The following is a 25,541-nucleotide window of genomic DNA, read 5'->3' on the forward strand; positions in this document are numbered from 1 at the left end:
CAAAAGAACTATTTTAGGCTTAAATGTATCCACTGGCCATTTAGTCTACAGAAACACACCACATATTTAATGTTCTGCTTTATTGTGTGCTGAAAGAAATAAGCACATAACAAAATGCTTTGAAAAATGCTTAATTTCTCAACTGTTGACTTAATGTGTTACGGTTCAATAAAGTGATGAATCGCTCTGGTCTGCTACGACTGGAAACCAGAAAAATTATCCACACTGGTATGTTGCATCTGTGAATATTAAGTTTGTCAATGTAATTTATGAGTAGGCAGGTAATATACCGGTAATTTGCATACTAATTGCCGTGGTGGAAGCCAGACTCTGACTTTAATTCAGTAAGCTAGTCTGCCTGAACAGAAGCCAGCAATTGCCTCTCTGTGCTGGAGAGCCAGGCTTGTTTAGGATGAGAGAAAATGGAGGTGGTCAGGAAGCCCACAGAGCTGCCAGGGCCCCCTGCTGGTAGCCAGGTGACACGGTCGCACAGAGGCGGCCTTGCTGACGACTTGTACGTGAGAGAATGCCTTTCCTTGCTGAGCCAAGCAGATTTTCCAACAAACTAATGTTCAGAAAACAGAAGACTGAAGTCAACGAAGCTCACTACGAGCAACAACGCATATCTGTGTGTCCAGTATCAGAAATCTGAAGGCAAGAAAACAGCTGATTTCCTTCTCCTGTAAAGAGAGCTTTCAATACAAGTCTTTTGAAATCAGATTTTATTTATATTATCTATCTATCTATCTATCTATCTATCTATCTATCTATCTATCTATCTATCTGTTGTGCAAATAGAAGTTGGAGGGTTGTAGAGGAATGCCTTGGGTACATGCAGTATGCATACAGAAAGATGTTCAGCATCCCCACTAACAATGAAAGGAAGAAAAGCTAACCTCTGAGGGATGGTTTTCTAATAGATGCAGAAGAATGAAAGCTTTTCTTACTGTGTGAAGCATGTGCAAGCGAGTGCAGGGTAAACCTGTATTCTTCAGGAGCATGAGATACTTATAACCCTCGAGATTTTTTTTAGAGCATCTTTCCTTTGAACAGTAACCCCACTTCAAGAAATGCATGTCACAGAGTTAAGTGTATACCATGAAGCCCACATGTTCACTTCGATTTGACCACATTTAATGTGTAAAAATATGGTCATTTCAAATGATTCAACCAGACACAAGGCTGTTAATTGTAACATTTTGAGATGATGATAGTTTGTAAACGCCTAACTGTTCGGCAGGAGGAGGCTGATTAAATAAGCACAGGTATGTAGGGCAGAAAGCTTTAGGAAAAAAATCCCGACATGGAGCCAATGCACAATTTTTGTGCAGATGACCATGGCAGGCACTGGGGGTAGGGTGGAGTATGTCAGTCTATGAATCAGCACTTGGGAGTCTGAAGCAGGAGGATTGCCATGACTCTGTGGTCAGCATTGACTGCAGAGCAAGATGCTATCTTAAAGATAAAGAAATGAGAGTGTGGGTAATTAAATAAACAGATCGCAATGTGCAGCAGTATGTAAATGCTCTTTTTGTTCTGTATAGAATGTGAATATAGGAAAAGCCAGGAAGACCATATTCTATTTAATCATGTCTACCTTTCTAGGCAGGGGGTCTGGGTAGGAGAGATGTTTTCGTAAGCTTTCCATGTCATAATTTGGCATGAAGCACCCACCCCCAAAGACTATGATAACATAACACAAAAGCATTGGGAAATTTATCCTATTAAGAAAATACATGGGGTTTGGGATTGAAGCTCAAAGGTAGAGAACTGTCTAGCATATGTAAATCCTGGGTTCCACTCCCAGTCCCAGAAAATAAATAAATGCATAAATCATACAACGAGTACTTTGTGAACTAAATATTCAACAATTGTTAGTAGTTGCTTTTTTTTTTCCATACCAAAAGCTTTAACATTTGAAACGTGTTTTTATAAAGAAGGACTTACTTAGGCTTGGTGTCGTGTCATAGTCAATTCTCTACCATTGAGCTTCAACTCCAAGCTCTTAAGGAACCCACACCCTCAGTCACTACTTAAGAAAATGCCCTAGGGCCAGGTACCTATTTCTCATAGGATCTCTTCTCTTAGATGACTATAGCTTGTATCAAGTTGGCATAAAATTAGCCAGTACAAATGTGGTGGTAAAAATTAACATAAGCCTTGAGCGGGGATTAGCTATCTGGCAGTGGTTCTCAACTTTCCTAACGCTGTGACCCTTTAGTATAGCTCCTTATGTTGTGGTGACCCCAAAGCATAAAATTATTTCATTGCTATTTAATAACTGTAATTTTGCTGCTTGTGTGAATTGTAATGGGAATATTTTTGGAGAGAGAAGTTTGTCAAAGGCGTAACGACTCACAAGGTTGAGAACTACTGCTATAGATGAGCCAAAGGCAGTAGTATATCATGCCAGTTACTTACTGTGATCACGGTACCAATCAATTTAAAACAGAGCCCATGAGGGCTTGAGAAAAACACAGGGGGTGTGGCTGGGGATATGGCTCATGGATAAAGTGCTTGCCTAGCATGTGTGAGGCCCTGGGCTCAAACCCCAGCACTAAAGACGAAACAAGCAAAGACTAAGAACAGAACTCACATCTGATTGTATTCGTTTAAAATTTTAATTTAAGTTCCTTCTATCTCAGTCAGTTTCCGATTAGCAATGTTTTGAGAAAAATGTCCTGATTACGCGAGAGCTGCCTCTCGGAAGGGTGGGTTGCACACGGCACAGTGTTGATAGGGTGGGGTGCACACGGCTCAGTGCTGAGTCTGTTGAACCAGGTCTCCACCATCCACATCAAGATGAACATTTCATCCCTCCACAGAATTCCTGGTACGGACCTTTTCAGTGAATTCAGCCTTTCCCTGCCCCAGATACCCACGGCTCTTGACATTTACTATTAACTGAGCTTTGAACTCGCACTCAATGAAACCAAAACGGACATACTCATTTGGTTGTAGCTTTTCTTCCACTTGGTATTTCTGAAATTTGTTCAGCTTGGTTGCAAAAGATATCATTAAAACACCTGCTCCCCCACAAACAAACAAACAAAAAACAAAATAACATTTTGGAGCTGGGAAAATCGCTCAATCAACTGCTTGATTGACAAGCATAAATATCAGCATTCGATCCCTGGAATCCAAATGAAAAAGCTGGATGGGGTTGTCACATAATTGTCATCACCAGGGAGATGGAGACCAGCAGGTCCTTGGGATTTTCTGGCCAGGGAACCTAACTACTCAGGCATCTCTAGTGCATTAAGAGATCCTGTCTCAAAAGACAATGTGGACGGCTCCTTAGGAATCACACATGTGGTTGACTGACCTCTGGCCTTATAAGTGTATGTACCCCTCATACACGTGCACCCAGATAAACATGTACAAAGCATTGTTTTCCTAAAATAAATTTTCTGTGTCTTTGGGTTGACCTTTGGTCTGTTATTAGAACAGAAGATGCACTTTAAAGCATGCCTTCTGTATATTTCTGTGTGTGGATCAGCATAAAACACTGCCATAGCACATGGCACGTGGGAGAAGGCGGATTCTATTGTCCTCAGTATTTCCCAAGTTCAGATCTCACATTATCAAAAGGAGAACTGAGCGTGAAATAAATCTATCATCAGTTGCTTTGCTTGGGTGACTTTCTGTTTTCCTGAAGCAAGAGTGAGTGTGTGCATGCGTGCGTGCATGCGTGTGTGCGTGTATGTGTGTGTGTGTGTGTGTGTGTGTGTGTGTGTGTGTGTGTGTTGCATGGATATTGGAAATCCCTGAATATAGTTACATCAAAACCTAGCCACAAGATATGGAGTTTGCATCTGCTAGTCTCCAACTGAAAATAGCTGGCTCCGGATCGCCAGCACTAAGGGTTTTCCATGGCAACGCCCCGCCTCCTCTTAAGGATAGATAGCATTAGACAGCAGAGAGCAGGGATGCAGCCTTGTGATAATCCAGCAGAGCCCTTGGCTGGCTGCAGGAGCTCCAGATAAACCCAAGGCCACGTCCCTGAGGTGCTATTTAATGTTGCTGACTGTCGCTGCGAATCAATGCAACACTCCACATTTTATGGTATTTTTAGCCATTTCCTCAAGATTCTCTAAAATAGTTATTTCCAACTGCCCTAGAACTGCTATTTTGGGGGGGGGCAGCAGAGGCATGTGGAACTAATGAGAATCTCTAATTATCTGTTCCTATCAGGCTTTCCTTCCCTTTTCTGATTGGTATTTGTCATTAGGAGCTAGGTACAAAATGGGAATAGACTTCAGGAAAGAACTACTGAGCATTTAAGTTGGCTGTTTAGAATTTTAAAAATTTGTTTCTATTATTATTATTATTATTATTATTATTATTATTATTATTACTATTATTACTATTATTATTATTATTGAGACAGGGTCTTGCTATGCAGTCCAGCTTGGCTTTCAGCTTTCATCTTCTGTAGTTTACTTCTGGTGTGCCTGGGATTACAGGCATGCACCATGGTGGCCAGGAGGCTAGTTGTTAATTTGAGCATTGCTAAGTTTGGGGATAAAATGAACTACTGCAGATCCAGCACATGCTTCTCCTGTGGGGCCAGGCTGAAGTCTGCAGTTCCTGGATTTGAGAACTGCTCTAGAGGCTACCCCAGGTACCACAGAGAGCAGGCATGAGTCTCTGCACTCAAGGCTTCAAGCCTTGGCCTCTCTGCTCTGTCCCATGCTGCTTGTCTGTGGTCTTTTCTTCCTGCTTTGGGATGAAAGTTCCCTGAACCAGGGCAGGAGCCTGAGCCAGGCCACCTTTCACTGTTGCAACTCACAGAGACTCAGGTAGAGAGGGCCAAGCACACTGTGGTGGTTTGAATGAAAATGGTCCCCAGAGGTCCATAGGGAGTTGCACTATTTGGGGGTATGGCCTTGTTAGAGTGAGTATGGCTTTGTTGGAGGAGATGTGTCACTAGGAGGTAGGTTTTGAGGTCTCATAAACTCAAGCCAGGCCTAGTGGCTTACTGTCTCTTCCTGCTGCCTGTCAATTCACATGTAGAACTCTCAGCTCTCCTTCTCCAGCACCGTGTCTGCCTGCATGCTGCCATGCTTCTCAGTATGACAATAGAGTAAAACCTCTGCACAGTAAGCCAGCTCCAGTTCCTTTTTAGGAGTTGCCTTAGTCATGGTGTCTCTTCAGAGCAATAGAAACCATAACCAAGACATATAGCATCAGTGCATCTGGCTGAAGGCATAAGTATGCCTCCTTGTAGGACGCTTTCTGCTTCACGTGGTGAGCCTTGGCAGGCCCATTTCTGGTAATGAATCTTTTCGGATTCCTGTGATGTGTGTCAGTCTAGGAAGCTCCCACCATCTCCACCTGTTCTTCACCCAGGGCCATCCTTGCATCCTGGAGATGCGCCTTCCAACCTTCTTGGCTCTTTTCATACTTTGTTCCTTCGGGTAGCTTCACTCAGAAGCCTTTGCTCATTCTGTCCTTTCTTGATATCAGTTCTCAGGACACCCAGATGAATGCAAGTTTATCAAGCACACCAGGCAGCACTCTGAAGGAAAGATGGGGTTGGGTGGTATATAGTGGCTGGGAGTTGGAGAGCAGGTAGGTGGTGCCTGCTCTTCCAAGGGAAGTCCTTTCCCAACACTGGCACCTATAGTCTGCTTTTCTAAGTTCTGGGCAGTGCCTTCTCTCTGTGTGGCCAAGGCAGGTCTGGCTTTACCCCAGTGAGCTGTGGGGGAGTGACCTCTTGCATTGCATAGCATGTTCTCCCTACCCAGACCATGTTATCTTCTCCCCCGTCCATCTCACTTTGGGGCACAGGACAGCTCTCCACATTCAAGGGAACATGGGGCTTCAAAGCATCGATGGGGTTGGGAATGGAAGAGTCTCTACCAATACCCTCTGTCACTCAGATATCCAGAGTCAGCCAGAACACAAAGAGATACTGTGCCTTCCAAATGTAAATCAGGGTGTGCTATGAGAAAGGGCCCAGCTGGGCCAAACTTCAACAGCAGGCAGCATATGCCAGAAGAGCCAGGGAAAGGAGAAGGGCGAAGCATCTCCGCCTTCTAGCTCCTCCGTTCCACCTGTGATTGACAAGCTCGCAGCAGTGTATTGAAGCAGATCCTTGAGGCTGCCTCCTCTCTGGGGAAATTGACTCATCAAACCCTACAAATTAACATGTGGAACGAGGACAGTGTTCTCATCCGTCAGTCAGTCCCTACCGGAGCTGACCATCATGAATCCCAGGATTCCCTAGGAGCTAGTATATTGCAGTCTGGTGGAGAATTTTAGTCTTAGGAAGACCCACCCAGAACTCAGTTCCATCTACCGCCTTGCTGGAGACACGCCAGAGGTAACCTGCTGGTCCAGCTCCACGCCCAACCCTTCCAGATTGTCCTCTGGGACTGGGCTGTCTTACATTTGTGTCTGGGAACTGGAGCAGGATTCAGGACTAAGGACAGATGATATTTTCCAGGGCCTGTCCCTGGGACTTGGTATAATTAGTCATGCCGGGCAACTTGTCTCTTTCATTCTTGAAGGACAAAGTAGAGGTTCTCATACCTTGGACTGTGACAATCTCCTGTCACTAAGATTTCATCTAAGCTAGAACTGCACAGGTGCCAACTGTGCCAACTGTGCTAACTGTACCAATTGCTTTGGGGACACACAACAACAGGCTTAGTTTTTATCGGATTTATAGAACACACACACACACATACACAAACACACACAGACACTGTTTTACTAAAGGAAGAGGTTAGAAGAAGAAACAGAGAAGTTGCCAAAGTTGGGAGATGAAAAGGGTTCTAGGCAAACCACAGTAGCTTGTCCAACCATCAGGCACTGAGAGCAAAATGAAACTGTTCTCGGTTCCCATTTACAGTCTCTTTAAGCACTCAGGGACACATGACTAAAAGAAACTGGTCACACCAAATTAGCTCCCAAATGCACACCCTGAAATGCAGGCATACAATTTGATACTGATGGTTTGCCTAGCCTAGTGAATAGTGAGCTTTATTGGGGAAGATGGTCTCATTTCAATTCAGCTTGCTCTTTGCTGTCTCCCCAGCCAGCAGAGACTTGACACATCTATATCTTCTGTCCTCTCTGAGGAAAGGAATTATTCCCAAAGCTTGGCAGGGCCCTGAGAGGTTACTGCCACTGTGGGCTGTGGAACACAAATGAATTCCCTCATTTCTATTCCAAGCGCACTTGCATGCATATGAGTTCCACAGGTGCACAGTTTTTATTTAAAAAAAAAAAAAACCTAGCAAGGGAAATGGAGTTAGACCCTGGGACAATCTGTTCCCTAGAACTGAATGAATCATCTTCCATAATGAGCAGAGCTGTTGAGAGCAGCAAACACTGAACAGTTCTGTTGATCAATTATTCAGAGGCTACCAAGGACACTCATTAGCATGTCGAAGCCTGATTGGCTCTTTCTGATTATTCAGTGTCCATCGGAAGGATGTGGGTTTGCTCTCCATTCGGACTGCACAGTGGTGTGCATTGCCATGGAAAATGAGCAGTTTAAAGAGAAGAGGACTTTCACCAAAGCTCTCTTCTTAACCGGGAACCGGGGGCCGCGGGATGTGGAGTTCTTTTGTAAGTACTAGGAAGCAGAAGTTGGGCGTGCGCTGGGAGCCTCTGCTCTGGGAGCGGTTAGTTCTTGTCCGGGCAACAAGTGTCCTTTGTGCCATTCCTGGGAGCTGGTTAGAAGCACACTGCAGTGCTGAGGATACAGCTGAGTGGTAGAGTGCTCACCTAGTAATGCACACTGTCCTGGGTTCTATCCCCAGCTCCCCAAACCTCCCCATCCCCCCACAAGAAGTTCAGACTCTTGCTCCACCCAGAACCACTGAACAAAGCCTACATCTTCTCTATGAACATATGATCAGCATTCCCACAGAAGGCAGGCAAAGCTATACAAATTACAAGAGCACTCATTACACAAAGCCATGATGAAGTCCATCCAGGGCGCTAGACAACAGAAGGGGCCATGCGGATTCCCCACCCCCACCATAACCCACACTGGGAGCTCTGAGAGGCGATAGTTTTCCAGGAGCTAAAGACCACTAGGTGTCCACACTCCATCCCAGCATCCCACACCTCTCTTTACCTGAGGTGAGAGGCTCCTGGCTGCCACTTTTTGGGGACCCTCGAAAGTCCACTTCCTTTGCTAACTCTTGATTTAGGTAAACATAGGCCAGTCCCTTCTTTGCTGAAAACTTCTTGCCACTTATGCGAGACTCAGTGACTGGTCCAGCCTTTTTTGCCACACACAGATCTTTCTAGGTGGTCTCCTGCCATCCTCCAGCCTGTCTTTTTCCAACCAGAGCTCTAGCAGCATCCAGGAATTCCCTCCTAAGCCTTTGGTTTATGCCATCTGTGTTCTCAGAAGCCGTTCCTTCTGCTTTGCCAGCTTTTCCCTTCATGCTCCCTTGGCGAGCTCCTAGTCACCTTCTAAAGCCCTGCTCTGGGAGCCCATCCTCTGTGAAGCCTTTTGTGGACACCTTCTGCACTTCTGAATACATCAGATTCACTCAGATCCCATTTTACATAGCAGATTCCACTGTTGTAAGTTGCTTAATGAGAAGTCCGTCTACAGTGAAGCTGTCACTGAGCTTGGTAATTGTGACTTTCTGTTTTTGCAAGGAGGTAGTATATTCATCTGGATCCTCAGACTGCACATTCTAAACTTTTGGTGTTACAGCTACTTTATTTTATTTTATTTTACTTTAAGACAGGGTTTCTTTGTGTAGCCTTTGTTGTCCTGGAACTCACTCTGTAGACCAGGCTGGCCTCGAACTCAAAGACATCTGTCTGTTTCTGCCTCCTCAGTGCTGAGATTAAAGGTGTGGGCCACCGTGCCTGGCTTCAGTGTTATACTTTAGTTTGTTAAAATACTCAAAGGATGGGTGTGTGGGATATAATGATAGAGCTATAGTCCTTTGGGTCTGGCTGAAAGTGAGGTTGTGCGTGCTTAAACCCAAAGGTTATTGGAGCTTAAACCAGGAAGGCCCCGAGTGTGCTGCTAAGGATTTGAACTCTGGGAAATCACCAGCATTGTTTACAATAGGGCAGTGCTGTGGTAAGACCTCCGTATGGATAATTGACAGTTACAAGGGAATCCTGGAAAAGCATTAGAATACAGGAGTCAGACAAGAGAAGCTGCACTCAGGAAAAAGTTAGAAGTTGCAGTAGATGAAGTAGAGTCAGGGGATGAGGAGTTGGGGTGGGGTAGTCAACAGGTTGGGGGAGTCAAGGCTCACAGCCCAGAAGGCTCCCTAAAATGCACTTGTGCAGTGCCCATATTGTTCTGAGTGTTAGAGCTTAGGCCCCTAGCTGCTGGAGGAATTAGCTTCAACAGAGCAGAAGTCCCTGAAGCTGGCCCACTGGGGTGGAGACAGTGTTGACGAAGGGATGCTGCCTTAGAAGGTAGGTTCTGACTACTTGAATTTTCTCATTAATTCAGAGTTTCTGAAAACACATTCTTTTATCAATAGGAAACTGTTTTTTGCTTTGTTTTGTTTTTACAATGACTAAACACATTAGGTTTACTTTTGGGTGGGTGTGTGGAACATCGAGTAGGTGAAGAGGGTGAGTTTTCTAACCTGTTCTACAATGACATCTTGAGAGTCACTCAACTATCTTAGGTCTTAGACACCAATCTGAAAGAGAGACATCTTCCTAATGTGCAGTTGATGGGAATGCACTGTGGGGCACAATGGGGACACAGTAGGGTACTGTGGGGCACAGTGGGGTGCAGTAAAGCAGCCACATGCAGAGAGGAGCTTGTCCATGAGTGAAACGCACTCATGCTTCTTAACTGTGGCCACAGTGTAGTGACGTGCACCAACTGGATAAAGAGTGTGCATGGTCACCCTGTGGGTCACTGTTTAGCAGTAGAAAAGAAACAATGTAGTTTGCTTTGGCATGGTGAAACTCCAAAACCTAGAGAAACAAAACAGAAGAAACAGTATACAAATAGCCATACCTCAGAGAACACTGTTGCTATGGAATGCCTAAGAAATCAACCCATAGGGATGAAGATGAACTTGACAGAGGTCAGGGATGTGAGAAGGAACAGGGAGTGACTGCTAATGGTCCATGGTCTCTGTCGGGGAAACTAGATAGTAGAGAGGCCATCCAACACCATGGAAAATGAAAAACCACAGACTCGAACCCCTTTGAAATGGTTAAGATGGTGGCTTTCACGCTATTATATAAATTTAATATAATGAATTCAATATAAATGAGGTTAAATGTAAAGGTTTTAAACATTTCCTAGAATTTTAAGACAGTGACGCAATGAATCCTTTTTAGGATGCAGTAAATGTTCCACGTGGTGAACCAAACTAAAAGAAACATTTGTTGTGATCCTTCGATAGACATATACGGAGATATTTGGAGCATATGAAATCTACAGGGCCCTAAAACAGGATAATCATAAAACAGAGCCACTGTTGAACAAATGCATCTAATGTCCATATGCTGGGCCAGGCCTCACATCAGCTCTCCAGGGAAACGAGTGCAATGTACATGCATGTGTCTTTTTTCTCAATTTTACTGATATAAACAATGTATTTCACAATCCCCCAAGTAGGAATAAATATTTAATATGCTTTACTGTAAATTTCCTATCACCCATTGATTCTTGAGCAACGCTTCCATTGACTTTTATGAGATGCTAGTCTCTGCAGCCAAGCTAGGCTAGGGTTGCAATCGGACTATAAGTTAACAAATCAAGGGGCATGTCAATCTTCTCTTTCCCAATAAATTTTATTACCTTTGCTTTAATATGTAATCTATTATATTATCCTAGTAAGTTATTTCTTAACTATGTGAAATAATAACCTGAAATCAGGTTATTTGTCAAGATTGTGAACAATTTCTCTGTAAAATAATAGTTCTTAATTAGGGAGAAATGTTATCTCAGTGTGTGTGTGTGTGTGTGTGTGTGTGTGTGTGTGTGTGTACAGGTGTGCCTGTGAATCCATTTATGCATATGTATGCCTGCTATTCACAGGGTAATGGCTACAGAATGACAGGCTTTAAGTCTCATATTCATTGTGGTCATTTTGTGTATCATGACCTTACATCTAGACAACCAATGAAATGATCAATTAAGCCACTAGTTTCAGTATTTGCTGGGTTCATGGCTGATTTCAGTTTCCAGCACAGAATGGCTGAAAGTAGAGTGGGAAGTGAACTCCCATATCTCAGCCTCTAGTAACATCTGCACAGCTCAAGAGTGGCAGACATTAGTGAGCCAAGGAGCACGGACAAGAGTAAGAATAGTGACGCATTGATGAGCTCTGAGTAGTTATTAGCCTTGCCCTTAACAAGATGTATTTAATCATAACTTCATAGGTCTGATTTTAATAATGATGATTTTTTTAACAGCCTGCTGGTAATATTCCTGTATATTTAATGTGGGCTCTTATAAATCAGTGTGAGCTGGCTCCAGCACACCAGTATCTCTAACTGCAATTTGTGGCTCATCATACTTTTATTAGTTCAACACCCAACTAGAAATGCCATAAATATGCTTGCCTAGAGATTCCAACTCTCCTAATTGCAAAGTCTTTAGTTGAGCATTCTTACCCATCATGCCAACACCTTTTTTTTCTTGCAGTAGCAACTCTTTGTAGTGATGAATAGTGGAGCTGTACATTTAAAAGAGAAGGTTTTAGAAATATTGTCAGACTTTTCCAAGCTTTCGATATGTTTATTTGCTTAGAATCTTCCAGAAGAGTATACAGGACATCAATTAGAATGTGTTATCTGCTTATTCAAGGACTTTGAATAACTTCACTGGGGTATCCTCAGACTTTCCCCACACTGCCTTTGAGGTCCCTATAGGTGAGTAAAGACCCCACTCCAGCAAACCTGTTCCCTACTGTGGTCCTGTACCTGATTTTAGGTAACCTGGGTTCAATGCACATGGCTCATATGACCAACGACCACTTGGTCACTGGCTTTGCCTGCCTTAAGGAACTAGGACACAGTAGCTCACACAGGACCTAGCGGTCACTGTGGACAGGCATGCATCGCCTAAAATGCCTTTTTATTTTATTTTTGCATGTACAGCAGATGCAGGGGTGTGTGGGAGGGAAGCTGGTGCTGGCCTTCCAGCACCATCCTGCACTGGGTTGCTTCCAGACCCACTGCCTGCCTTACCCCTGCTTTGCTTATATCATGGGTGGTATGGAGGAAGGGACATGACAAAGAAGAGGACTGTCATATGATCACACAACTTCCATTGCCAGCTCATCTGATAGGTGGTTCCCAGGTAAGGGACTGAAAGGATGGAAGACAGAGGAAGGAGAAACCGAGCCTGTGTCCCTTCTTGTATCTGGCAATGTATCTGGAAGATAGATAGATAGATAGATAGATAGATAGATAGATAGATAGATAGATAGATAGAGATAGAGATATAATTTTCTTCATTGTTCTGTTCCTATTGCTATCTTCTCCCCATGATCCAAACTACTGCCACATGCTGTCCCCTTCCTATGGTATCCACTTTACAAGTGAAGTCAACTCGCTCATCGCAGATGCCCTCTGCCTCGGGCCTTTGGTCACTGGTGCGTGAACAGTCTGTGATCAGAGGCTCCCAGAAGGATCTGTAAATCTGAAGGCCTAGTTCTTTCACTCCTCTGGATGTGCTGACCCAAGCCATGTTCTTCCGTGGCTCTTGGGTTCAGGCCATGGCTGAGCTTGGCAATGCATCTTCACATGGCAATGCGCTTCCTGGCCATGCCTGGCTCACTGTCCTCCATTTGTGTTCCTGGCTTCATTTCTCTCAGAACTGCTGTGCTCCAGTCCTTGTCTCTTGATCTCCTGGAAAACCTTGATCAGGACACTCGTGTAACCTACTTTCTGCATTAAAAGCTCTGCAGGACTCCACCTCCACTCCGATCAGGCCCACCTGTCTACCTTCTCAGAGAGGAAGAAGATGCCTGCTGGGTCACTGCTCCTCACAGCATCCTTCATGTTTCTCTGGATCCCATGTTGAAGTGTGGGCCATGGAGGCTGGCCCCTCTTCCCTCAGAGGTCAGACTCTTGGTGCTGATCCCCTACTGGGACACCTTCTGTAAGGGCTGACATGTCACCTACCTCTGTACCCTCACTGACATGTGCTGATTTGCTTTAGCCAAGCTTCCTGGCCAGAGGCAGAGAGAAGGTCATTTGCCTTCACATCTCATGGTTCTCTGTAATCTGTCCATGGGCAAAGGTGACCTGAGCTGAAGATCCCAGAAAAGAAAGGCGTGTCTAAGTTAAAGTGTCTGCAAGGCTCATTGATTAGAACTTTGTGATTGTGGGGAGTTGGAGTGTTACAGATCCAGAGCCAAATTATCTTGGGTTATTCTTGTTCCCATTGATAGCCATTCATTACCTCTGTGTCTGACCTAACAACCTTGTGACTATGACAGGAAATATTTTGGGATGTATTGACTTAACATCTCACTATATTCTTTTTTTTTTCTTTTGTTTTTTTTTTTTCAAGACAGGGTTTCTCTGTGTAGCCATGGCTGTCCTGGAACTTACTCTGTAGACCAGGCTGGCCTTGAACTCAGAAATCTGCCTGCCTCTGCCTCCCAAGTGCTGAGATTAAAGGCATGCGCCACCACCGCCCAGCCCACTTCACTATATTCTACGAGCCCTAGAGCTAAGGATGCCACTAGATAGCATTTGAAACATAGATCAGAGGTTTTTCTGTTCTGCTGAAACCACCAACCTGGTGCTTCTACCAATGCATTTGAAACAAGCCTTAATTTATGACTCTTTTATCCTGTAACAGCTATAAAAACTTCACAAAACTATTTCCCCATTGGAGCACGGCATTTGTGGTACCTTGAATCTGTGTTCTTGGGCCATAGTTAGTCATATTTGGCTCCAGAATAAACTCTTTCTTATTCCCTTTGAGGTGTAGAGCTGTAGATCTGGGTTTATGGACCGGCAGTAACTACATAAGGCCTTCCTTACTTGTGGGGATATGCTATAGCTTCCTAAGATTATAGACAGAACCTGTCATTACAGATATATGTTTTCCTGTTCATATATATATATGATAAAGCTTCATCCATAAAGTGGGCAGAATAGAATATTAACAATAATAATTAATAATGAACTAGAATAAATAATTAGAGTAATATATTGCTTCCTGTAAAGTCATCAGTGCCATTGGCCTTGTGCTTTGGGACCACTCTTCAGTAAAATGAGGATTATAATTTATAGACTATCCACTTTTGGAGGCAGTCACTTCCACCTCTTATAAAAACCTGTTCATCCTTTAAAAAATGAGGTTCTCTTGCTCATGTTATTTTTCCCGGGTTCTGATCTTCAAGGCTCCCAAGGGACCAGTGGGCAGAGTACAGAGCACTCACAGAGGAGAAAGTACAGTTTACACCCTGGGTGGGACAGAGTGGAGCAGTGTGCGACCTCACCACGACCTGGAGTCTCCCGCTGAGAGCTTATGAAGTGCTTATTTCTGTAATTTGCATGCAGTGCTTTCAGACTGCGGCTGACTCTGACCAACTGCAGGGTAAGGAAATGAGCTGTGGACAGGGCCAAACGCTGTACTTTGCCTGGGAGGTACAGGTGCTGGTGTCTCCTGTAGAGAAGGTTGCTATGGACTCTGAGGTTTGAACACACTCCAAACATTGAGAATCAGAAAGCCTGATGGACAGAGCTCCCAACTAGGCTAGGTAGGGATTGAGGGAGCTTGAAAAGGAAGCAGATTGACAAGAGAGGCTGATGGGAAGATCCAAATGCTAACCTTTTAGCAAACAATCCTCCAGTTGCTCATTGCTGGTTAGTTAAAAGTGTGTCAGAAGCTGGGCAGTTGTAGTCCAGGCCTTTAATCCCAGCACTTGGGAGACAGAGGCAGTTGGACCTCTGTGAATTCGAGGTCAGCCTCTGGTCTACAGTGTAAATTCCAGGACAGCCAGGGCTGTGCAGAGAAATGCTGTCTTGAAAAAAGAAAAGAGAATCAGAAAAGCAGCCTTGTGCCTGAGGCTGTAAGACTAACAATGACCAGCAATGACTAGCAATGACTAGCAATGACTAACAATGACTAGCAATGACCAGCAATGACCAGCAATGACCAGTTGCAGGGGCTTAAGCTTACCTGGAGCTAATGGGTCACCTGATTCCAGTAAATAAAGTTAGCTATTTCAACTGGGCCCAAATGAGGTTGGCACCCCCCTCTCTTAAGAACCCATCCTGACTTTCAATCAGCACAGGACAGACTTTACATGATGAGCACAAAGCTAAAAGCCAACAGGAATGGACTGAAGCCAGTAATTTCTTCCTTTGTAGGCTTGGGATACAGAGGACAAATCCAAGACTCATGTGCATCTGACAGAATGTAGGTTTCATATCTACCTCATTAAAAGCCACAGAGGACAGACTCGAGACTCAGGCTCTTCATTCTTCTCCTGGTTTGTTCAGTCAGTGAGCTCTTCTCAGTTGTTCATGGGTGTGAGTAAGTGGTCCTCAGGTCTTCATTTCTCTCAGCTGAAGCACACCAACCCTACAAATAATGATAGGAAATTGAACAATCTTCTTTCCTGAAAAAGTCCCAGGGCCCTCTTATTCCTTTACTTGTCTGGCAAAAGGTAACATCTCCAAAGAGTTTCTTGGCATAAAATAGGTAGCAGAATGTCCCAAGGTGGGTTAATGGGGCCAGGCATGGAGAACAGCAGGGACCCGGTCACAGCTGCCATTAACATCATCATTAGATTGGTACTCCTCAGACAAACTGTATTTTATCCGGGCATTCTGTGAGATGGTGGGAGCAACCTTGCTTTTCCTTATTAAAGGAAAGAAAGTACCACATGAATATTGGCAGATGCAAAGGCAGATCTACCAGCAGTAGATATAATCACATTATATGGTGTTGGTGGGCATGTTTTAGATGTATGATAGTTTTATACAGAAAGAGGTTTATCTCTAAATCATAGCAGTTGTGTGCCAAATTCTGTCTACGGACCCAGTGGCACCCACAGCCATGTGTCTTTCCTTCTCCTGGCACTCTGGCATGTGCCCCTTGCAACTCTGTTGTGTGTTCAAATGATCAATGCACAGTTTTGATAGTTTTCCCAACCTTTGAGCTAAGTGATTTTCAATTGCAAATTTAATTCCCATTTTCCCTCAGACCATGTAGCCTTGACACCCATTCTGTCAATCCCGCCTCTTCTTCCAATCTCCATGTAAAAGACACAAATCTGTCCCAATCACAAATACCTGCTTGTTACTCTGAGATCTTGGAAGATCCCTGTGAACTCCCAGAATACTTCTGAGGAGTCCTCTTAATCCCATCATGGTAGTCTACAGCCTTATCCAAATGAGAGGGTTCTAGTTGCTACAACACAAGGGATAATGAAGATTTCTTCTTAATTGCAATACATTTAGTATATGATATAGAATGATCTAGAAGCTTTTCCAACACTTTGCCAGTTAGGACTAACATGAACAGAGGTTCTGAGAGGAGCAACCCTAAAGCTCTCATGCTGCCTTTAGGAGATAAAGCATGCCTGACAAAGAATATTAGATAGCTTTGGAGAAGTTTGTGTTTCTGGATTAATAATGCTTAAGTCTGTGTCCCAATATCATTGGATCAAGAACATCTGTCATCTGCTTTTGACTCTTAACCTAAACACTGCCCTTTGGGAGAAAGGAAATCCATGTTTTCTGATAGCCACCTCCCCAAACCTTCCTAAGAGCAATAGGTCTCTCTGAGTTGGGAGTGTATGCTCCCCACTGAATACAAAACATCAATGGCTCAAATGAACTCCTTACAGGGCACCTTGCAATTGTTTGGCTTTTCTTTCTATCCCTTTCTCTGTCCCCTTTGCACAGATTGCAGAACAATCATGTCTGTAGACCTCCTAGAAATTCCATCCCCACCTGGGACTGCATCCCTTTGCAGCAATGGTATTTGGACCTGGATTTGCCTTGTCTCGGTAAATTCTGATCTAAAAGAACTGGATGGAACAACTGCAGTATGTGTTCATGAAGGCGCGCTGATCTCAGTGCATTTTGCTTGTGACTGTCAGTCCTAACTACCTGGCTGGAATCTCTATGAGAATGGGTTTCCCCAAAAGGTGGTTCAATCTGGGCATGGTGGTTAGAGTTGATTGTCAACTTGACACAGTCTAGAATTGCCTGGGCAGAGGATTTCAGTGAGGCATGATTTACTTTAGGTTGGCCTGTGGGCATGATTGTGAGAGATTGTCTTGTTATGTTAATTGATGTGGGAAGACCCAGCCCAGCATTGGTGGCACCATTCCCTAGTCAAGGCTCTCTAAACTGTATAAGTGGAGAAACTGAACTAAAACGATCATGTAAACAAGTGAGCAAGCAAACATTGATTTACTTCTGCTCTGTGAATGTGATGTGACTGGTTATTTGTTTTTTCCCCCATGACTTACCCATAATGAGGGACTATCTTCTACAAGTGAGGTATTGCCACGCAGGCTTTGTGTGATGGCAGTATTTGAGGTGAAAACTTCAAGGAAAGTCAGTCTCCTGCCTCCGCATTGTCGCCTGGCACCTCAAACTCAGAGGTAGCCCAGATATGTCCTCGTACTTGTGTGCTAGGGGCTCACCAAGATATCATTTCTTAACAGCTAGAAAAAGAAAATTCAGACATTGCTCTCTGACCTTCACCAATGTTCCAACGTCCTAGTCAAACCCTGGCTTGGAATGTTAAGCCATCCAAACTAATTGCCTCCAGCATTGTGGGTAGGACATTAAAGTTTACAGAATGGGAGACTTATCCCAGGGCAAGGTCAAGTAAAATCCTCATTCTCAGTCCAGGTACTGCAGCTGAACCACTCCTAGGAATTAGCAAGAGCCACATCTCTACTTCCCCAAAAGATTAGCATAGTGGGTGTTTTACCTAGAATGGGCAGGACCTTGAGCTGAGAATATGTGTGTGTGAGAGACAGTCTGCAGCATTCAGCATTCTAGATTCAGCAGTCAGCATTCAGCATTCGGACTCGCTCGCACTCAGACTAGAACCAGAACTTAGGTGGACTAGGACTTAGATTCATGCAGTCTGTTTCGAGCCTCTACCCTCCTGGCTAGTGCACCCACAGCCCCCTGGGACTCCGGCCGGGCCCATGTGGCCAAAGCGTGCTCGGAGCCCGGGGGGGGGCGCTGCACCATTCCAGGAGAGATGGCTGATGTTTTAGATCCAGTGTGTTTTAGATGGCCTCAGATGTACCTTGATTACTGAGCTGCCAGATTTTTCATCTTTCTTTTGCAATGATTGTAAAAGCCGCATGTCATTTTTAAGAAATACACGCAGACCTTACACTACTTGTGTTGAGTCTGTTTGTCAAAGCCGAATCCCGTGCACACCTACCTGGCCAGAACCCATCGTCCTGTGGAACAAGGGACCCTGTAAGAAACCCCAGTCCGTGGCAAGGTATGAAAGGAACTGTGTTTCCCCTTGAGTTGCTTTTTGACAAGTTGTTTTGTCAAGGAAACAGAATTAAAACTAGAACCTAGAGTGGCAGGGCAAGCAATTGTTTAGAAATTATCCCAAGACAGAGTGAGGGCGCAAGGAAATGAGCAGGGCACAGGAGGAAAGACGGTAGGGAAGTGTCGATGATGCCTGTCCTATGAGCTTTAACTGGAGCTCACTTGAGTCAGAGAGCCTTGGGCATTCTGCAAAGAGCCTTCCTCACATTGTCCCATGGTAGCTCTCCGCCACTGAAACAGAATCCTCTTGTATGTGTTGATAAAGATGAATGGTTAAATGTGGCTCAGAGTTTTAGATGTAAAGCTCTAATGTGTCTAGATGTGGCACTGTGTTATCAGCAGATTTTGTTGCTTTGGGCCTCAGTGTTGTGGCCATGGCCATGCATCATGGCAACAGTGTGTGGCAGAGCAAGTCTTCTCACTTCCTGGTAAGAACAAACAACAACACAATAACTCAATAGCAAGGGAAGGACTTCAGAGACCCCGAGATCAGTTCTTACCACCCATGGAGTGGCTCACGACTGTCCATATCTCCAGTTCCAGAGCATCTGTTGCCCTCTTCTGACCTCTACAAGCATCAGGCATGCATATGGTACACATACACATACATGCAGGCAAAACATTCATACACATAAAACTAAAATAAATTTAAAAGTTTCATAAGATATATTTTAAAAAAAAAGGATGGATTGAGAGTCCCACAACCCCCAGAAAATGTATGCCCCCCCATCTTAGTTATTGTCCTATTGCTATGAAGAAATACTATGACTCTTTATAAAAGAAAGGAGCTAATTGGGGCTTGCTTACAGTTTTCGAGGGTTAGTCTATGATCATCATGGCAAAAAGCAGACAGGCATGGTGCTGGAGCAGTAGCTGAGAGCTTTACATCCTGATCCACAGGCTGTAGGCAGAGAGAGACTGGACCTGGGGTGGAGTGAAATCTTAAAGGCCACCCCCAGTGGCATGTCTCCTCCAACAAGACCACACCTCCTCCAACAAGACCATATATGCTAATTCTCCCTAAACAGTTCACCAACTGCCAACTGGGGACCAAGCACTCAAACATATGAACTTATGGGGGTCATTCTCACTCAAACTACCATAACCCCCAGTGACAAGAACCTATCACCAGGCTCCACCTCTTAAAGGTTCTACTGCTTCCCAGGCGGCCCACAGATAGGGTGGAGGAACAAGACTTTAACACATGGACTGCTGAGAATTATTCAAACAGCCAAATGATAGTAAAGGACCAGACAGGCTGTGACTAGAGACCACCTGGAGACAGGAAGAGGCTGTGAGCCTCTGGCCTGCACACACCTGTCTCCTGGTAGCCTTCTGAATACAGATGCCACCTTTGAGCTCTGCTGTGGGACTGTACCTTCTCATATCCTCAGCACCAAGCATTTCCCAAGTCCTCAGAAAACGGTGGTTAGATATGTAGAGTGGATAAGAAGTGTAGACCCAGAATGCACTTGAGATACACTGTAGCTCAATAGGGAAAGATCATTTAGGATCTCTAGAAACCAACTGAAAAGCCTGACTCTTATATGACCTCAATCAGGGGTCAGGGATCAGGGGTCAGGAAAGGTATCAAATCCAAAGGTCAACAAAGCAGAAAGCACCTTGGCAATCCTAAATTGTGATGTAAATATTATCACATCCCACCCTGGTGTGTGTGTGTGTGTGTGTGTGTGTGTGTGTGTGTGTGTGTGTGTGTGTCTGGGCTCAGTGGCCTCAGAACCCCATAGAGCAGCCTGTCTCATTGTTGTGTAGCTTGGTAGTCAGGTAATTCTTTACCACAATCACAGGCACAACTGGCCAGGCTGTGCATTGGTTTCCAAGACCTTTGAAGTCTTGCTTTAGCCTGGTTGCTTGTCATTAGCTGGGTGACTGGGGTCGTGGCTTTTTTTTTTGTACCCTACTTTCTTCACCTAGGAAATGACCATGGTGATGCTGTGAAGCAGAGTGCTAAGAGCTGGGCTCTGATTTCCAGATGCTTCGGGTCAACCTTGGGCTCTTCCATTTACAGGCTTAACCTAGGATGGATTCCTAAGGCCCTGGTGCCTCACTTTTCTACATAGATTATAACAATACTTAATTTGTGGGGCTGTGGTAAAGCATTTTTAAGTGATATGTAGGAATTAGCTACTTTATCTGTTAGTGGTTGTATGGTCCTTATAGGAGATAACACAAAACACTTAGGTAAAAAGCATTGCCTGACATGGTTCAGACAGGATACTGTTTTTTTAAACTGTGGCAATATTAATGGATTTTGCTAACTACTTGTTCACACTGTTTCTTCTCTAGACTGAATGTGTATTCTCCTTTGTCACATTGCCATATTGCCAAGTTTTGTCACCTATCTATCACCAGCTTTTGTAAATATATTATAGTGGTAAATTGTATGTGTTGTTTCAGTTCACTGAGAATCTGGTTCTAGAAGTGGAGTTGCCCTGCCCCCACCTGTTGGGAACCATGAGAGCCCTGAGATAAACATCCTGCCCCAGCTAATTGAGAACCCTGAGATTAACATCCTGCTTGACAATCACAAGGATCCGGCTTGGCCCTGAGAAAAGAACATTCATGGAAATCCACCCCCTCCCCACCTGTCACCCCGGAGCTCAACCCCAGAAGATTTTGTAACCTTCCATCTCCCTCCTTCCTCTTTCCCTCCCCTCCAAGATTTTTGCTTTAAATATGCTCAGCTGCACTAAGTAAACGGCTCTTGACAAGCAATGCTTCCTTGAGTCCTGTCTTCTCTCTCGCCCGTTCTTATTCCAGGTTGTGGTCCTCCTCGTTCCCCTGAATAACATGACCTGCAGGCCAGGTCACCCACCAGCATTTCAGATCAAGTATGTTTGTCTCAATGTGCCCTCCAAGGTCCCTTGTCTGGGGATGGGGTGGCCCCCAAAACTTTCTGATAAGGGGAGCAAAGCCACCTAAGAGTAAAAACATTGTGTCCTTGAGAACACCTAGAACGTAAACTATTTCTACCATAAATTATTATTATTTATCTGAGGATATGCAAGTGTCTACAGTGGAAAAGAAAAAGCCAGAATTTCAGCCATCGGGAAGCTCACCCATACATAGAATTCCAGCTGAGCCCCCTGATTTGATGATGTCATTTTTGTCCGCTGCTATTTGACCTTTTACTTGAAAATCTTACAGGGGCATGAGAGGGGATTGTTCTGTCCAGGGCCCTCTCTGTTGGGACCTGCAGGTGACTGCTTCACTGGGACTTCTTCAGTTGATTTCTGATGATGTTATGAGCACTCAGTTTGATGATGTTTTCCAATCTATCTATCTATCTATCTATCTATCTATCTATCTATCTATCCACACAATCTATCATCTGTCTATATCTATCTATGATCTGTCTATCTAATATCCATAATCTCTTGCTATTTATTATTCTGCTGTGGCTTATAATGCATATTTGATATATTATATTATATATACTATAACAATATGTTAACACATATATTAATTTGTATCAACATAATATATTAAATATACATTTAATAAACTCAATCAATCAGACCTGAATAACAGAATCATATCAGGAACAAATAGTTTATATGTAAGAATGAATTAGACTGTGGTTGAACAGTAATATTATCAGAGGGGGAGCTGGAAAATTGGCTCAGTGGTTAAGAGCACTGACTGCTCTTCCAGAGGTCCTGAGTTCAATTCCCAGCAACCACATGGTGGCTCACAACTATCTGTAATGGGATTTGATGCCCTGGTGTGTGTCTGAAGACAGCCATAGTGTACTCATATAAATAAAAATTTAAAAATCTTAAGAAAACAAAACAAAACAAAAAAAGATTATCAGAGGGAAGTTCGGATAAAAGAAGAAAAATTAAATAAAGAGGAGGACGTCTGAAACTAAGGCAAATGTGTCAGGAGGCAGAGCTAAGTCATTAGAGTTCAAATCCTTCAAGTCTCCGTAGACACCTTTGCCCATCTCAGGGCCCTGATTAGTGGCCTTCATCTTCCCTTTGATCTCTTAGGACCTTGGACTTTTGGTTGCCATCTTAAGCCCTTGCCTCCACGAGCTCTTAGGGCTCATTTTTGGTCCCCTCCTGCTACCTGTCAAGTTCAGTCACCAGCCTGCCTGGAATCACCACATTTGCCTCTCTTCACTGTCCCCATCCTGTTTTCGGGTGGTCTCACTAATGCACACATCTTCCACGACCATCCATGTCCTCCCAATTTCTAGCCCAACCTCCTATTCTTCCCCAGAGGTCTGCCCCCCAGCTCTAACTGGTCACTAGGTATTTTCATATATATTTCTTACTAGCCCCCAAACTTAAAACACTCAACATGGAAGTCTAGTTTTCCTACCTCTTCATCAGGCTGTGGTCTCCAATTTTGTTAATGATACAACTGCCTGAATCTGAAACCCGGAAGTCATTGTTGTCACTTCCTGCCTACCACAGTGAGACTGCAATCTGTAGTGGGACCTCACCGGAACATCTCTTTGCATTTGCGAGCTGATCCGTTCCCCTATCAAGGTTATTACTTTGACATTTCCCCACCTAGATCTTCCAAAACAAAAACACTTTCTGTACCACTCTCTACATCCCGTTGCCTCTTTGAGCCTCATTTTGTCTTCTACCATCAATCTCTTTCGGAACTAGTGAATGGTTTGACCTTCTCTTACATTGTGTTGACAGCTCTTTATCAACCCAGCCCTCCTTGCTTCTCCAGCTATTATTAATACCCACGGCTTAATATTTTACCTGTTGAAATCAGCCAGTGAAAATCACCTTTTGAAGTTGGCAGGCAAATGTGTATGTATGTGTGGTACTTCAGGAGTTGGGGAGGTGAATACATTAAAATACATTGCATAGCTATATGAAATTATTAAAGAATAAGTAAAATATTATATTTAATAAAAACCAGAGAAAACAGTAAAAGCAAAAAGTATTCATAGGAGCTACATATAAACACTTCTAATGTATATTTTGTCAAGTTTCATTAAAGTACTATTGTTTTTCAATTAAAGAAATTTTTTGGAGCACCTACAATGCTGAAGACCATGCTAGATCTTATGGAGAACATAAGAGAAAGTTTTATACTTGACCTTTTCTTTCTAAGGACTTTCAAAATTAATGTATGGAAAGAATTATTGCATAATTAAATGTGTAATTGCATTGATATGAACTGTAAATGCAATATGAAGTCTGTTTCCAGATTGGTTTTGTATGGCTCATAAAAGTCTTTAGATATGTACACACTAATAAATTATGTATGTATAAGTCCCTGATACAAAGTTTATAATACAAAATTGTCTGGTAACAGTTATTTCCATTATGAAGGGGGAAGGAGGCAACTTATCAGACAGTATGTCTTCATCAGTTTGTTTCACAAAACCACTTATTTTGTTACCTATCCATCCTATTCGCTCTTCAATTAGAAGGAAATTGTTTTCTGTAATTGAAATTAAAAAAAAAATTTGCTCATTCCATAGAGGGCTGTAGATCATCGAGAGTCAATGTCAAGCCAAATAGACAAAACCAGTGTGGAAAGCCACCCACAATGCTTTAGCATCATCACCTAAATCAGTGTATTCTAGCTTCCAGATAAAGGGTTATATCCACCTCATAGCTAATCTAGAAAACAGGATCCTGCAGGTGAGTACAGGCCCAGCTCTTGCCCCATGTAGTGTGTACAGGCTGGCTCCTGGTGAGGCTTCTGCTTGTCAATACCACCATATAACTCTCCACAGGGAGGTCACAGACACATTTCTCCCCAGAGAGCAGGTAAGGGTGCCTTGCACTTGTGAAGCAACTGGAAACCAATTTAGAGAGAGTTTACATTTACAATCTCTGAAAATGTCTCTCAGGTAAGGTTGTGATGAAATCTAGGCTCTCCCTTCAACGTGTATATGGGGTTTAGTTCATGCTGCCAGGCTCCCTGGAATAGCTGATGCTTTAGACTAGACACTTCAGAAGTTCCTGCCCCAACTCTGCAGTTAACTAACAGTGTGTGCCTGATAAGCCTTGTACAGTGGTTCAGATAGGAATGGTCTCACAAATAGGCTTATAGTTTTCAAACCTACTTTAATAAGGGTACTTAAATGCTTTAACCTCCCTTTTAGCCCACCACCCACTAGAACCAGTGGGAAAAAAAAAGGTTAATGGGGCAAAGGATGATGTGGACCTATTTGGAAATAGTTCTGTTTCAGCAAAAACATCTTTTCATAAGACAGTTTCCAGAAAAATATCATCTGATACAACTGAATCTCTAAAAACAACCCCAGAAATTTCCACTTTACCCATAGGTTTGTATATTTGAATGCTTGGTCATCAGGGATTGGCACTATTTGACAGGGATTAGCAGGTGTGGCCTTGTTGGAGTAGGTGTGGTCTTGCTGGTGGAAGTATGTCACTGGGGTTGGCTTTAGGGTTTCAAATGCTCAAGCCAGGCTCTGTATCTCTCTCTCCTTTCTGCCGTCTGTCAGTCTAGATGTAGAGCGCTTCGATACTTCTCCAGCACCACGTCTGCCTGTGTGCCCACATCACTCCTGCCATGGCCGTAACACACTAAACCATTGAAAATGCAAACAAGTCCCAGTTAAATGCTTTCTTTTATAAGAGTTGCCATGGTCATATTGTCTCTTCACAGCAATAAAACACTGACTAAGTTATACCTTGTAGCTTCAGGGCTCTCAGGCTCCTCGTTCCCTGTGTTTCCAATGTTAAGAAATACATTGCAGGGCACAGGTTGCTTCTGGTCTGTTTGGGCCCATGCCCTGAGCAGACCTTGGGCACAAATTCTGCAGCCAGTCCCACAACACCCAGAGGAAGCTCTACTCTCAGCACTCTAACACACCCAAGATCAGATGATCAGAGGTGAGGAGGACACAACATCTGTCCCCAAACTGGGAATAACCTGGACCAGCAGGACTCAGGCACACAGGAACTCTACCAGATCAGTGGCACTGGTTCCTTACAGTCTGTCTAGGCTGGTGCCCTGAGCAGACCTTGGGCACAAACTCTGCAGCAAGTTCCATAATTCCCAGACGAAGCTGTACTCTCAGGTGCTCTAACAAGCCCAGG

At 43.8% G+C, this 25,541-nt stretch overlaps 1 long non-coding RNA gene across 3 annotated transcripts; it reads right to left on the reverse strand.

Moving 5' to 3' along the window:
- Positions 1–14,117: 14,117 nt before the first annotated feature.
- LOC116083664 lies at positions 14,118–25,290 on the reverse strand. 3 transcript variants are annotated; one of them, XR_004115844.1, is made up of 3 exons: positions 25,133–25,290; positions 15,370–15,517; positions 14,118–14,950 (listed from the first exon to the last, which is right to left on the reverse strand). It is a non-coding gene; the product is annotated as an uncharacterized LOC116083664 (long non-coding RNA). The 3 variants fall into 3 exon arrangements; XR_004115843.1 differs by having other exon boundaries at positions 14,118–14,954; XR_004115845.1 differs by lacking the exon at positions 25,133–25,290 and adding an exon at positions 17,418–17,516 and having other exon boundaries at positions 14,118–14,954.
- Positions 25,291–25,541: the final 251 nt, after the last annotated feature.

Source organism: Mastomys coucha, unplaced genomic scaffold (genome assembly GCF_008632895.1).
Source record: "Mastomys coucha isolate ucsf_1 unplaced genomic scaffold, UCSF_Mcou_1 pScaffold8, whole genome shotgun sequence".
NCBI lineage: Eukaryota > Metazoa > Chordata > Mammalia > Rodentia > Muridae > Mastomys > Mastomys coucha.